This window comes from Oncorhynchus mykiss, chromosome Y (genome assembly GCF_013265735.2).
Source record: "Oncorhynchus mykiss isolate Arlee chromosome Y, USDA_OmykA_1.1, whole genome shotgun sequence".
NCBI classification, from domain to species: Eukaryota; Metazoa; Chordata; class Actinopteri; order Salmoniformes; family Salmonidae; genus Oncorhynchus; species Oncorhynchus mykiss.
The window spans coordinates 30,242,668-30,256,589 of NC_048593.1; positions in this window are offsets into that span (position 1 = coordinate 30,242,668).

Sequence of the window (13,922 nt, forward strand, 5' to 3'; positions counted from 1 at the left end):
ACTGGATAAGAGCCTCTGCTAAATGACTCCCTTCTGTTGTGTCTGGATAAGAGCCTCTGCCAAATGACTCCCTACTGTAGTGTCTCTGGATAAGAGATTGCTAAATGACTCCCTTCTGTCGTGTCTGGATAAGAGCCTCTGCTAAATGACTCCCAACTGTAGTGTCACTGGATAAGAGCCTCTGCTAAATGACTCCCTTATGTTGTGTCTGGATAAGAGCCTCTGCCAAATGATTCCCTACTGTAGTGTCTCTGGATAAGAGATTGCTAAATGACTCCCTTCTGTCGTGTCTGGATAAGAGCCTCTGCTAAATGACTCCCAACTGTAATGTCTCTGGGTAAGAGCCTCTGCTAAATGACTCCCTACTGTAGTGTCTCTGGGTAAGAGCCTCTGCTAAATGACTCCCAACTGTAGTGTCTCTGGATAAGAAACTGCTAAATGACTCCCTGCTATAGTGTCTCTGGATAAGAGCCTCTGCTAAATGACTCCTAACTGTAGTGTCTCTGGGTAAGAGCCTCTGCTAAATGACTCCGAACTGTAATGTCTCTGGGTAAGAGCCTCTGCTAAATGACTCCCTACTGTAGTGTCTCTGGATAAGAGCCTCTGCTAAATGACTCCCAACTGTAGTTTCTCTGGATAAGAGACTCCTAAATGACTCCCTTCTGTTGTGTCTGGATAAGAGCCTCTGCTAAATGACTCCCAACTGTAGTGTCTCTGGATAAGAGCCTCTGCTAAATGACTCCCTGCTGTAGTGTCACTGGATAAGAGCCTCTGCTAAATGACTGCCAACTGTAGTGTCACTGGATAAGAGCCTCTGCTAAATGACTCCCTACTGTAGTGTCTCGGGATAAGAGAACCTGCTAAATGACTCCCAACTGTAGTGTCACTGGATAAGAGCCTCTGCTAAATGACTCCCAACTGTAGTGTCTCTGGATAAGAGCCTCTGCTAAATGACTCCCTACTGTAGTGTCTCTGGATAAGAGCCTCTGCTAAATGACTGCCAACTGTAGTGTCACTGGATAAGAGCCTCTGCTAAATGACTCCCTACTGTAGTGTCTTGGGATAAGAGAACCTGTTAAATGACTCCCAACTGTAGTGTCACTGGATAAGAGCCTCTGCTAAATGACTCCCAACTGTAGTGTCTCTGGATAAGAGACTCTGCTAAATGACTCCCAACTGTAGTGTCACTGGATAAGAGCCTCTGCTAAATGACTCCCTTCTGTTGTGTCTGGATAAGAGCCTCTGCCAAATGACTCCCTACTGTAGTGTCTCTGGATAAGAGATTGCTAAATGACTCCCTTCTGTCGTGTCTGGATAAGAGCCTCTGCTAAATGACTCCCAACTGTAGTGTCACTGGATAAGAGCCTCTGCTAAATGACTCCCTTATGTTGTGTCTGGATAAGAGCCTCTGCCAAATGATTCCCTACTGTAGTGTCTCTGGATAAGAGATTGCTAAATGACTCCCTTCTGTCGTGTCTGGATAAGAGCCTCTGCTAAATGACTCCCAACTGTAATGTCTCTGGGTAAGAGCCTCTGCTAAATGACTCCCTACTGTAGTGTCTCTGGGTAAGAGCCTCTGCTAAATGACTCCCAACTGTAGTGTCTCTGGATAAGAAACTGCTAAATGACTCCCTGCTATAGTGTCTCTGGATAAGAGCCTCTGCTAAATGACTCCTAACTGTAGTGTCTCTGGGTAAGAGCCTCTGCTAAATGACTCCCAACTGTAATGTCTCTGGGTAAGAGCCTCTGCTAAATGACTCCCTACTGTAGTGTCTCTGGATAAGAGCCTCTGCTAAATGACTCCCAACTGTAGTTTCTCTGGATAAGAGACTCCTAAATGACTCCCTTCTGTTGTGTCTGGATAAGAGCCTCTGCTAAATGACTCCCAACTGTAGTGTCTCTGGATAAGAGCCTCTGCTAAATGACTCCCTGCTGTAGTGTCACTGGATAAGAGCCTCTGCTAAATGACTGCCAACTGTAGTGTCACTGGATAAGAGCCTCTGCTAAATGACTCCCTACTGTAGTGTCTCGGGATAAGAGAACCTGCTAAATGACTCCCAACTGTAGTGTCACTGGATAAGAGCCTCTGCTAAATGACTCCCAACTGTAGTGTCTCTGGATAAGAGCCTCTGCTAAATGACTCCCTACTGTAGTGTCTCTGGATAAGAGCCTCTGCTAAATTACTCCCAACTGTAGTGTCTCTGGATAAGAGCCTCTGCTAAATGACTCCCTGCTGTAGTGTCACTGGATAAGAGCCTCTGCTAAATGACTCCCTACTGTAGTGTCTCTGGATAAGAGCCTCTGCTAAATGACTGCCAACTGTAGTGTCACTGTCATGTATTGTCATGTTGTGTCTTGTTCCTGTTCTTTCTCTTCACCCTGTCTCCCTCTGCTGGTCGTATTAGGTTACCTTTTCTTACCCTCCTTCCCCCAGCTGTTCCTTGTCTCCTCTAACTACCTTGTTCACCCCTTTTCCCACCTGTTCCCTTTTTCCCTCTGATTAGGTCTCTATATCTCTCTCTGTTCCTGCTTCTGTCTTTGTCGGATTCTCGTTTGTGTTTCTCATGCCTGAACCAGACTATCGTCGTGTTTGCTGCAACCTTGTCCTGTCCTGTCGGAATCTGCCAGTTCATCTAACCTTGTCCTGTCCTGTCGGAATCTGCCTGTCCATCTGAGCCTACATGTGTTTCGTCATTAAAGAAACTCTGTTTTGTTAATTCGCTTTTGGGTCCTCATTCACGCACCTGACAGAAGAATCCGACCAAGAATGGACCCAGCGACTTCGGATCCTCTCCACTCAGCCGTCGAGATCCAGGGAGCGATGCTAGGCAGACACGAGCAGGAATTGTCTGCTGCTCGACATGCCGTTGAGACCCTGGCCGCCCAAGTCTCCAACCTCACAGAACAGGTTCACCATCTCCGCCTCGATCCACCGGCCACTTCCAGGGCTTTCGAATCTCCGGAGCCCAGAATCAATAACCCGCCGTGTTACTCTGGGGAGCCCACTGAATGCCGCTCGTTCCTCACCCAGTGTGATATTGTGTTTTCTCTCCAGCCCAACACTTACTCCAGGAGCACTGCTCGTATCGCCTACGTCATATCTCTCCTTACTGGACGGGCTCGTGAGTGGGGCACGGCAATCTGGGAGGCAAGGGCTGAGTGTACTAACCAGTATCAGGACTTTAAGGAGGAGATGATACGGGTTTTTGATCGATCTGTTTTTGGGGAGGAAGCTTCCAGGGTCCTGTCTTCCCTATGTCAAGGTAATCGATCCATAACAGACTACTCTATTGAGTTTCGCACTCTTGCTGCCTCCAGTGACTGGAACGAGCCGGCTTTGCTCGCTCGTTTTCTGGAGGGTCTCCGCGCGGAGGTAAAGGATGAGATTCTCTCCCGGGAGGTTCCTTCCAGCGTGGATTCCTTGATTGAACTCGCTATTCGCATAGAGCGACGGGTTGATCTTCGTCACCGAGCTCGTGGAAAGGAGCTCGCGTTCTCCGTTGCCCCCCTCTCCGCATCACTACCATCTTCCTCTGCCGGCTCGGGTGCTGAGCCTATGCAGCTGGGAGGTATCCGCATCTCGACTAAAGAGAGGGAACGGAGAATCACCAACCGCCTCTGTCTCTATTGCGGTTCCGCTGGTCATTTTGTCACTTCATGTCCAGTAAAAGCCAGAGCTCATCAGTAAGCGGAGGGCTACTGGTGAGCGCTACTACTCCTGTCTCTCCTTCAAGATCCTGCACTACCTTGTCGGTCCATCTACGCTGGACCGGTTCGTCAGCTTCCTGCAGTGCCTTGATAGACTCTGGGGCGGAGGGCTGTTTTATGGACGAGACCTGGGCTCGGGAACATGACATTCCTCTCAGACAGTTAAGGGAGCCCACGGCCTTGTTCGCTTTGGATGGTAGTCCTCTCCCCAGGATTCAGCGTGAGACGCTACCTTTAACCCTCACTGTCTCTGGTAATCATAGCGAAACCATTTCTTTTTTGATTTTTCGTTCACCTTTTACACCTGTTGTTTTGGGCCATCCCTGGCTAGTTTGTCATAATCCTTCTATTAATTGGTCTAGTAATTCTATCCTCTCCTGGAACGTCTCTTGTCATGTGAAATGTTTAATGTCTGCTATCCCTCCTGTTTCCTCTGTCTCTTCTTCACAGGAGGAGCCTGGTGATTTGACAGGGGTGCCGGAGGAATATCACGATCTGCGCACGGTGTTCAGTCGGTCCAGGGCCACCTCTCTTCCTCCACACCGGTCGTATGATTGTAGTATTGATCTCCTTCCGGGAACCACTCCCCCCCGGGGTAGACTATACTCTCTGTCGGCTCCCGAACGTAAGGCTCTCGAAGATTATTTGTCTGTAGCTCTTGACGCCGGTACCATAGTCCCCTCCTCCTCTCCCGCCGGAGCGGGGTTTTTTTTTGTCAAGAAGAAGGACGGGTCTCTGCGTCCCTGCATAGATTATCGAGGGCTGAATGACATAACAGTGAAGAATCGTTATCCGCTTCCTCTTATGTCTTCAGCCTTCGAGATCCTGCAGGGAGCCAGGTTTTTCACTAAGTTGGACCTTCGTAACGCTTACCATCTCGTGCGCATCAGGGAGGGGGACGAGTGGAAGACGGCATTTAACACTCCGTTAGGGCACTTTGAATACCGGGTTCTTCCTTTCGGCCTCGCTAACGCTCCAGCTGTCTTTCAGGCATTAGTCAATGACGTCCTGAGAGATATGCTGAACATCTTTGTTTTCGTTTACCTTGACGATATCCTGATTTTTTTCACCGTCACTCCAGATTCATGTTCAGCACGTTCGACGTGTCCTCCAGCGCCTTTTAGAGAATTGTCTTTTTGTGAAGGCTGAGAAGTGCACTTTTCATGCCTCCTCCGTCACATTTCTCGGTTCTGTTATTTCCGCTGAAGGCATTAAGATGGATCCCGCTAAGGTCCAAGCTGTCATTGATTGGCCCGTCCCTAAGTCACGCGTCGAGCTGCAGCGCTTTCTCGGCTTCGCGAACTTCTATCGTCGTTTCATCCGTAATTTCGGTCAGGTGGCAGCTCCTCTCACAGCCCTTACTTCTGTCAAGACGTGCTGGACCGTTCGCTGATCGATGATTTCCTCCGTTGCCGCCAGGTTTCCTCCTCGAGTGCGCCAGGAGGCGCTCGGTGAGTGGGGGGGTACTGTCATGTATTGTCATGTTGTGTCTTGTTCCTGTTCTTTCTCTTCACCCTGTCTCCCTCTGCTGGTCGTATTAGGTTACCTTTTCTTACCCTCCTTCCCCCAGCTGTTCCTTGTCTCCTCTAACTACCTCGTTCACCCCTTTTCCCACCTGTTCCCTTTTTCCCTCTGATTAGGTCTCTATATCTCTCTCTGTTCCTGCTTCTGTCTTTGTCGGATTCTCGTTTGTGTTTCTCATGCCTGAACCAGACTATCGTCGTGTTTGCTGCAACCTTGTCCTGTCCTGTCGGAATCTGCCAGTTCATCTAACCTTGTCCTGTCCTGTCGTAATCTGCCTGTCCATCTGAGCCTACATGTGTTTCGTCATTAAAGAAACTCTGTTTTGTTAATTCGCTTTTGGGTCCTCATTCACACACCTGACAGTCACTGGATAAGAGCCTCTGCTAAATGACTCCCTACTGTAGTGTCTTGGGATAAGAGAACCTGCTAAATGACTCCCAACTGTAGTGTCACTGGATAAGAGCCTCTGCTAAATGACTCCCTTCTGTTGTGTCTGGATAAGAGCCTCTGCCAAATGACTCCCTACTGTAGTGTCTCTGGATAAGAGATTGCTAAATGACTCCCTTCTGTCGTGTCTGGATAAGAGCCTCTGCTAAATGACTCCCTTCTGTTGTGTCTGGATAAGAGCCTCTGCCAAATGACTCCCTACTGTAGTGTCTCTGGATAAGAGATTGCTAAATGACTCCCTGCTATAGTGTCTCTGGATAAGAGCCTCTGCTAAATGACTCCTAACTGTAGTGTCTCTGGATAAGAGCCTCTGCTAAATGACTCCCTACTGTAGTGTCTCTGGATAAGAGCCTCTGCTAAATGACTCCCAACTGTAGTGTCTCTGGATAAGAGCCTCTGCTAAATGACTCCCTACTGTAGTGTCTCTGGATAAGAGCCTCTGCTACATGACTGCCAACTGTAGTGTCACTGGATAAGAGCCTCTGCTAAATGACTCCCTACTGTAGTGTCTCGGGATAAGAGAACCTGCTAAATGACTCCCAACTGTAGTGTCACTGGATAAGAAAGAGCCTCTGCTAAATGACTCCCAACTGTAGTGTCTCTGGATAAGAGACTCTGCTAAATGACTCCCAACTGTAGTGTCTCTGGATAAGATACTGCTAAATGACTCCCAACTGTAGTGTCTCTGGATAAGAGCCTCTGCTAAATGACTCCTAACTGTAGTGTCTCTGGATAAGAGCCTCTGCTAAATGACTCCCTACTGTAGTGTCTCTGGATAAGAGCCTCTGCTAAATGACTCCTAACTGTAGTGTCTCTGGATAAGAGCCTCTGCTAAATGACTCCCTGTTGTAGTGTCTCTGGACAAGAGCCTCTGCTAAATGACTCCCTACTGTAGTGTCTCTGGATAAGAGCCTCTGCTAAATGACTCCCTATTGTCGTGTCTCTGGGTAAGAGCCTCTGCTAAATGACTCCCTACTGTAGTGTCTCTGGACAAGAGAACCTGCTAAATGACTCCCTGCTGTAGTGTCACTGGATAAGAGCCTCTGCTAAATGACTCCCTACTGTAGTGTCTCTGGATAAGAGCCTCTGCTAAATGACTGCCAACTGTAGTGTCACTGGATAAGAGCCTCTGCTAAATGACTCCCTACTGTAGTGTCTCGGGATAAGAGAACCTGCTAAATGACTCCCAACTGTAGTGTCACTGGATAAGAGCCTCTGCTAAATGACTCCCAACTGTAGTGTCTCTGGATAAGAGCCTCTGCTAAATGACTCCCTACTGTAGTGTCTCTGGATAAGAGCCTCTGCTAAATTACTCCCAACTGTAGTGTCTCTGGATAAGAGCCTCTGCTAAATGACTCCCTGCTGTAGTGTCACTGGATAAGAGCCTCTGCTAAATGACTCCCTACTGTAGTGTCTCTGGATAAGAGCCTCTGCTAAATGACTGCCAACTGTAGTGTCACTGGATAAGAGCCTCTGCTAAATGACTCCCTACTGTAGTGTCTTGGGATAAGAGAACCTGCTAAATGACTCCCAACTGTAGTATCACTGGATAAGAGCCTCTGCTAAATGACTCCCAACTGTAGTATCACTGGATAAGAGCCTCTGCTAAATGACTCCCTACTGTAGTGTCTCTGGATAAGAGATTGCTAAATGACTCCCTTCTGTCGTGTCTGGATAAGAGCCTCTGCTAAATGACTCCCTTCTGTTGTGTCTGGATAAGAGCCTCTGCCAAATGACTCCCTACTGTAGTGTCTCTGGATAAGAGATTGCTAAATGACTCCCTGCTATAGTGTCTCTGGATAAGAGCCTCTGCTAAATGACTCCTAACTGTAGTGTCTCTGGATAAGAGCCTCTGCTAAATGACTCCCTACTGTAGTGTCTCTGGATAAGAGCCTCTACTAAATGACTCCCAACTGTAGTGTCTCTGGATAAGAGCCTCTGCTAAATGACTCCCTACTGTAGTGTCTCTGGATAAGAGCCTCTGCTACATGACTGCCAACTGTAGTGTCACTGGATAAGAGCCTCTGCTAAATGACTCCCTACTGTAGTGTCTCGGGATAAGAGAACCTGCTAAATGACTCCCAACTGTAGTGTCACTGGATAAGAAAGAGCCTCTGCTAAATGACTCCCAACTGTAGTGTCTCTGGATAAGAGACTCTGCTAAATGACTCCCAACTGTAGTGTCTCTGGATAAGATACTGCTAAATGACTCCCAACTGTAGTGTCTCTGGATAAGAGCCTCTGCTAAATGACTCCTAACTGTAGTGTCTCTGGATAAGAGCCTCTGCTAAATGACTCCCTACTGTAGTGTCTCTGGATAAGAGCCTCTGCTAAATGACTCCTAACTGTAGTGTCTCTGGATAAGAGCCTCTGCTAAATGACTCCCTGTTGTAGTGTCTCTGGACAAGAGCCTCTGCTAAATGACTCCCTACTGTAGTGTCTCTGGATAAGAGCCTCTGCTAAATGACTCCCTATTGTCGTGTCTCTGGGTAAGAGCCTCTGCTAAATGACTCCCTACTGTAGTGTCTCTGGACAAGAGAACCTGCTAAATGACTCCCTGCTGTAGTGTCACTGGATAAGAGCCTCTGCTAAATGACTCCCTACTGTAGTGTCTCTGGATAAGAGCCTCTGCTAAATGACTGCCAACTGTAGTGTCACTGGATAAGAGCCTCTGCTAAATGACTCCCTACTGTAGTGTCTCGGGATAAGAGAACCTGCTAAATGACTCCCAACTGTAGTGTCACTGGATAAGAGCCTCTGCTAAATGACTCCCAACTGTAGTGTCTCTGGATAAGAGCCTCTGCTAAATGACTCCCTACTGTAGTGTCTCTGGATAAGAGCCTCTGCTAAATTACTCCCAACTGTAGTGTCTCTGGATAAGAGCCTCTGCTAAATGACTCCCTGCTGTAGTGTCACTGGATAAGAGCCTCTGCTAAATGACTCCCTACTGTAGTGTCTCTGGATAAGAGCCTCTGCTAAATGACTGCCAACTGTAGTGTCACTGGATAAGAGCCTCTGCTAAATGACTCCCTACTGTAGTGTCTTGGGATAAGAGAACCTGCTAAATGACTCCCAACTGTAGTATCACTGGATAAGAGCCTCTGCTAAATGACTCCCAACTGTAGTATCACTGGATAAGAGCCTCTGCTAAATGACTCCCTACTGTAGTGTCTCTGGATAAGAGATTGCTAAATGACTCCCTTCTGTCGTGTCTGGATAAGAGCCTCTGCTAAATGACTCCCTTCTGTTGTGTCTGGATAAGAGCCTCTGCCAAATGACTCCCTACTGTAGTGTCTCTGGATAAGAGATTGCTAAATGACTCCCTGCTATAGTGTCTCTGGATAAGAGCCTCTGCTAAATGACTCCTAACTGTAGTGTCTCTGGATAAGAGCCTCTGCTAAATGACTCCCTACTGTAGTGTCTCTGGATAAGAGCCTCTACTAAATGACTCCCAACTGTAGTGTCTCTGGATAAGAGCCTCTGCTAAATGACTCCCTACTGTAGTGTCTCTGGATAAGAGCCTCTGCTACATGACTGCCAACTGTAGTGTCACTGGATAAGAGCCTCTGCTAAATGACTCCCTACTGTAGTGTCTCGGGATAAGAGAACCTGCTAAATGACTCCCAACTGTAGTGTCACTGGATAAGAAAGAGCCTCTGCTAAATGACTCCCAACTGTAGTGTCTCTGGATAAGAGACTCTGCTAAATGACTCCCAACTGTAGTGTCTCTGGATAAGATACTGCTAAATGACTCCCAACTGTAGTGTCTCTGGATAAGAGCCTCTGCTAAATGACTCCTAACTGTAGTGTCTCTGGATAAGAGCCTCTGCTAAATGACTCCCTACTGTAGTGTCTCTGGATAAGAGCCTCTGCTAAATGACTCCTAACTGTAGTGTCTCTGGATAAGAGCCTCTGCTAAATGACTCCCTGTTGTAGTGTCTCTGGACAAGAGCCTCTGTTAAATGACTCCCTACTGTAGTGTCTCTGGATAAGAGCCTCTGCTAAATGACTCCCTATTGTCGTGTCTCTGGGTAAGAGCCTCTGCTAAATGACTCCCTACTGTAGTGTCTCTGGACAAGAGAACCTGCTAAATGACTCCCTGCTGTAGTGTCACTGGATAAGAGCCTCTGCTAAATGACTCCCTACTGTAGTGTCTCTGGATAAGAGCCTCTGCTAAATGACTGCCAACTGTAGTGTCACTGGATAAGAGCCTCTGCTAAATGACTCCCTACTGTAGTGTCTCGGGATAAGAGAACCTGCTAAATGACTCCCAACTGTAGTGTCACTGGATAAGAGCCTCTGCTAAATGACTCCCAACTGTAGTGTCTCTGGATAAGAGCCTCTGCTAAATGACTCCCTACTGTAGTGTCTCTGGATAAGAGCCTCTGCTAAATTACTCCCAACTGTAGTGTCTCTGGATAAGAGCCTCTGCTAAATGACTCCCTGCTGTAGTGTCACTGGATAAGAGCCTCTGCTAAATGACTCCCTACTGTAGTGTCTCTGGATAAGAGCCTCTGCTAAATGACTGCCAACTGTAGTGTCACTGGATAAGAGCCTCTGCTAAATGACTCCCTACTGTAGTGTCTTGGGATAAGAGAACCTGCTAAATGACTCCCAACTGTAGTATCACTGGATAAGAGCCTCTGCTAAATGACTCCCAACTGTAGTATCACTGGATAAGAGCCTCTGCTAAATGACTCCCTACTGTAGTGTCTCTGGATAAGAGATTGCTAAATGACTCCCTTCTGTCGTGTCTGGATAAGAGCCTCTGCTAAATGACTCCCTTCTGTTGTGTCTGGATAAGAGCCTCTGCCAAATGACTCCCTACTGTAGTGTCTCTGGATAAGAGATTGCTAAATGACTCCCTGCTATAGTGTCTCTGGATAAGAGCCTCTGCTAAATGACTCCTAACTGTAGTGTCTCTGGATAAGAGCCTCTGCTAAATGACTCCCTACTGTAGTGTCTCTGGATAAGAGCCTCTGCTAAATGACTCCCAACTGTAGTGTCTCTGGATAAGAGCCTCTGCTAAATGACTCCCTACTGTAGTGTCTCTGGATAAGAGCCTCTGCTACATGACTGCCAACTGTAGTGTCACTGGATAAGAGCCTCTGCTAAATGACTCCCTACTGTAGTGTCTCGGGATAAGAGAACCTGCTAAATGACTCCCAACTGTAGTGTCACTGGATAAGAAAGAGCCTCTGCTAAATGACTCCCAACTGTAGTGTCTCTGGATAAGAGACTCTGCTAAATGACTCCCAACTGTAGTGTCTCTGGATAAGATACTGCTAAATGACTCCCAACTGTAGTGTCTCTGGATAAGAGCCTCTGCTAAATGACTCCTAACTGTAGTGTCTCTGGATAAGAGCCTCTGCTAAATGACTCCCTACTGTAGTGTCTCTGGATAAGAGCCTCTGCTAAATGACTCCTAACTGTAGTGTCTCTGGATAAGAGCCTCTGCTAAATGACTCCCTGTTGTAGTGTCTCTGGACAAGAGCCTCTGCTAAATGACTCCCTACTGTAGTGTCTCTGGATAAGAGCCTCTGCTAAATGACTCCCTATTGTCGTGTCTCTGGGTAAGAGCCTCTGCTAAATGACTCCCTACTGTAGTGTCTCTGGACAAGAGAACCTGCTAAATGACTCCCTGCTGTAGTGTCACTGGATAAGAGCCTCTGCTAAATGACTCCCTACTGTAGTGTCTCTGGATAAGAGCCTCTGCTAAATGACTGCCAACTGTAGTGTCACTGGATAAGAGCCTCTGCTAAATGACTCCCTACTGTAGTGTCTCGGGATAAGAGAACCTGCTAAATGACTCCCAACTGTAGTGTCACTGGATAAGAGCCTCTGCTAAATGACTCCCAACTGTAGTGTCTCTGGATAAGAGCCTCTGCTAAATGACTCCCTACTGTAGTGTCTCTGGATAAGAGCCTCTGCTAAATTACTCCCAACTGTAGTGTCTCTGGATAAGAGCCTCTGCTAAATGACTCCCTGCTGTAGTGTCACTGGATAAGAGCCTCTGCTAAATGACTCCCTACTGTAGTGTCTCTGGATAAGAGCCTCTGCTAAATGACTGCCAACTGTAGTGTCACTGGATAAGAGCCTCTGCTAAATGACTCCCTACTGTAGTGTCTTGGGATAAGAGAACCTGCTAAATGACTCCCAACTGTAGTATCACTGGATAAGAGCCTCTGCTAAATGACTCCCAACTGTAGTGTCTCTGGATAAGAGACTCTGCTAAATGACTCCCTGCTGTAGTGTCACTGGATAAGAGCCTCTGCTAAATGACTCCCTTCTGTTGTGTCTGGATAAGAGCCTCTGCCAAATGACTCCCTACTGTAGTGTCTCTGGATAAGAGATTGCTAAATGACTCCCTTCTGTTGTGTCTGGATAAAAGCCTCTGCTAAATGACTCCCAACTGTAGTGTCACTGGATAAGAGCCTCTGCTAAATGACTCCCTTCTGTTGTGTCTGGATAAGAGCCTCTGCCAAATGACTCCCTACTGTAGTGTCTCTGGATAAGAGATTGCTAAATGACTCCCTTCTGTCGTGTCTGGATAAGAGCCTCTGCTAAATGACTCCCAACTGTAGTGTCACTGGATAAGAGCCTCTGCTAAATGACTCCCTTATGTTGTGTCTGGATAAGAGCCTCTGCCAAATGACTCCCTACTGTAGTGTCTCTGGATAAGAGATTGCTAAATGACTCCCTTCTGTCGTGTCTGGATAAGAGCCTCTGCTAAATGACTCCCAACTGTAATGTCTCTGGGTAAGAGCCTCTGCTAAATGACTCCCTACTGTAGTGTCTCTGGGTAAGAGCCTCTGCTAAATGACTCCCAACTGTAGTGTCTCTGGATAAGAAACTGCTAAATGACTCCCTGCTATAGTGTCTCTGGATAAGAGCCTCTGCTAAATGACTCCTAACTGTAGTGTCTCTGGATAAGAGCCTCTGCTAAATGACTCCCTACTGTAGTGTCTCTGGATAAGAGCCTCTGCTAAATGACTCCCAACTGTAGTGTCTCTGGATAAGAGCCTCTGCTAAATGACTCCCTACTGTAGTGTCTCTGGATAAGAGCCTCTGCTACATGACTGCCAACTGTAGTGTCACTGGATAAGAGCCTCTGCTAAATGACTCCCTACTGTAGTGTCTCGGGATAAGAGAACCTGCTAAATGACTCCCAACTGTAGTGTCACTGGATAAGAAAGAGCCTCTGCTAAATGACTCCCAACTGTAGTGTCTCTGGATAAGAGACTCTGCTAAATGACTCCCAACTGTAGTGTCTCTGGATAAGAGCCTCTGCTAAATGACTCCCTACTGTAGTGTCTCTGGATAAGAGCCTCTGCTAAATTACTCCCAACTGTAGTGTCTCTGGATAAGAGCCTCTGCTAAATGACTCCCTGCTGTAGTGTCACTGGATAAGAGCCTCTGCTAAATGACTCCCTACTGTAGTGTCTCTGGATAAGAGCCTCTGCTAAATGACTGCCAACTGTAGTGTCACTGGATAAGAGCCTCTGCTAAATGACTCCCTACTGTAGTGTCTTGGGATAAGAGAACCTGCTAAATGACTCCCAACTGTAGTATCACTGGATAAGAGCCTCTGCTAAATGACTCCCAACTGTAGTGTCTCTGGATAAGAGACTCTGCTAAATGACTCCCTGCTGTAGTGTCACTGGATAAGAGCCTCTGCTAAATGACTCCCTTCTGTTGTGTCTGGATAAGAGCCTCTGCCAAATGACTCCCTACTGTAGTGTCTCTGGATAAGAGATTGCTAAATGACTCCCTTCTGTTGTGTCTGGATAAAAGCCTCTGCTAAATGACTCCCAACTGTAGTGTCACTGGATAAGAGCCTCTGCTAAATGACTCCCTTATGTTGTGTCTGGATAAGAGCCTCAGCCAAATGACTCCCTACTGTAGTGTCTCTGGATAAGAGATTGCTAAATGACTCCCTTCTGTCGTGTCTGGATAAGAGCCTCTGCTAAATGACTCCCAACTGTAATGTCTCTGGGTAAGAGCCTCTGCTAAATGACTCCCTACTGTAGTGTCTCTGGGTAAGAGCCTCTGCTAAATGACTCCCAACTGTAGTGTCTCTGGATAAGAAACTGCTAAATGACTCCCTGCTATAGTGTCTCTGGATAAGAGCCTCTGCTAAATGACTCCTAACTGTAGTGTCTCTGGATAAGAGCCTCTGCTAAATGACTCCCTACTGTAGTGTCTCTGGATAAGAGCCTCTGCTAAATGACTCCCAACTGTAG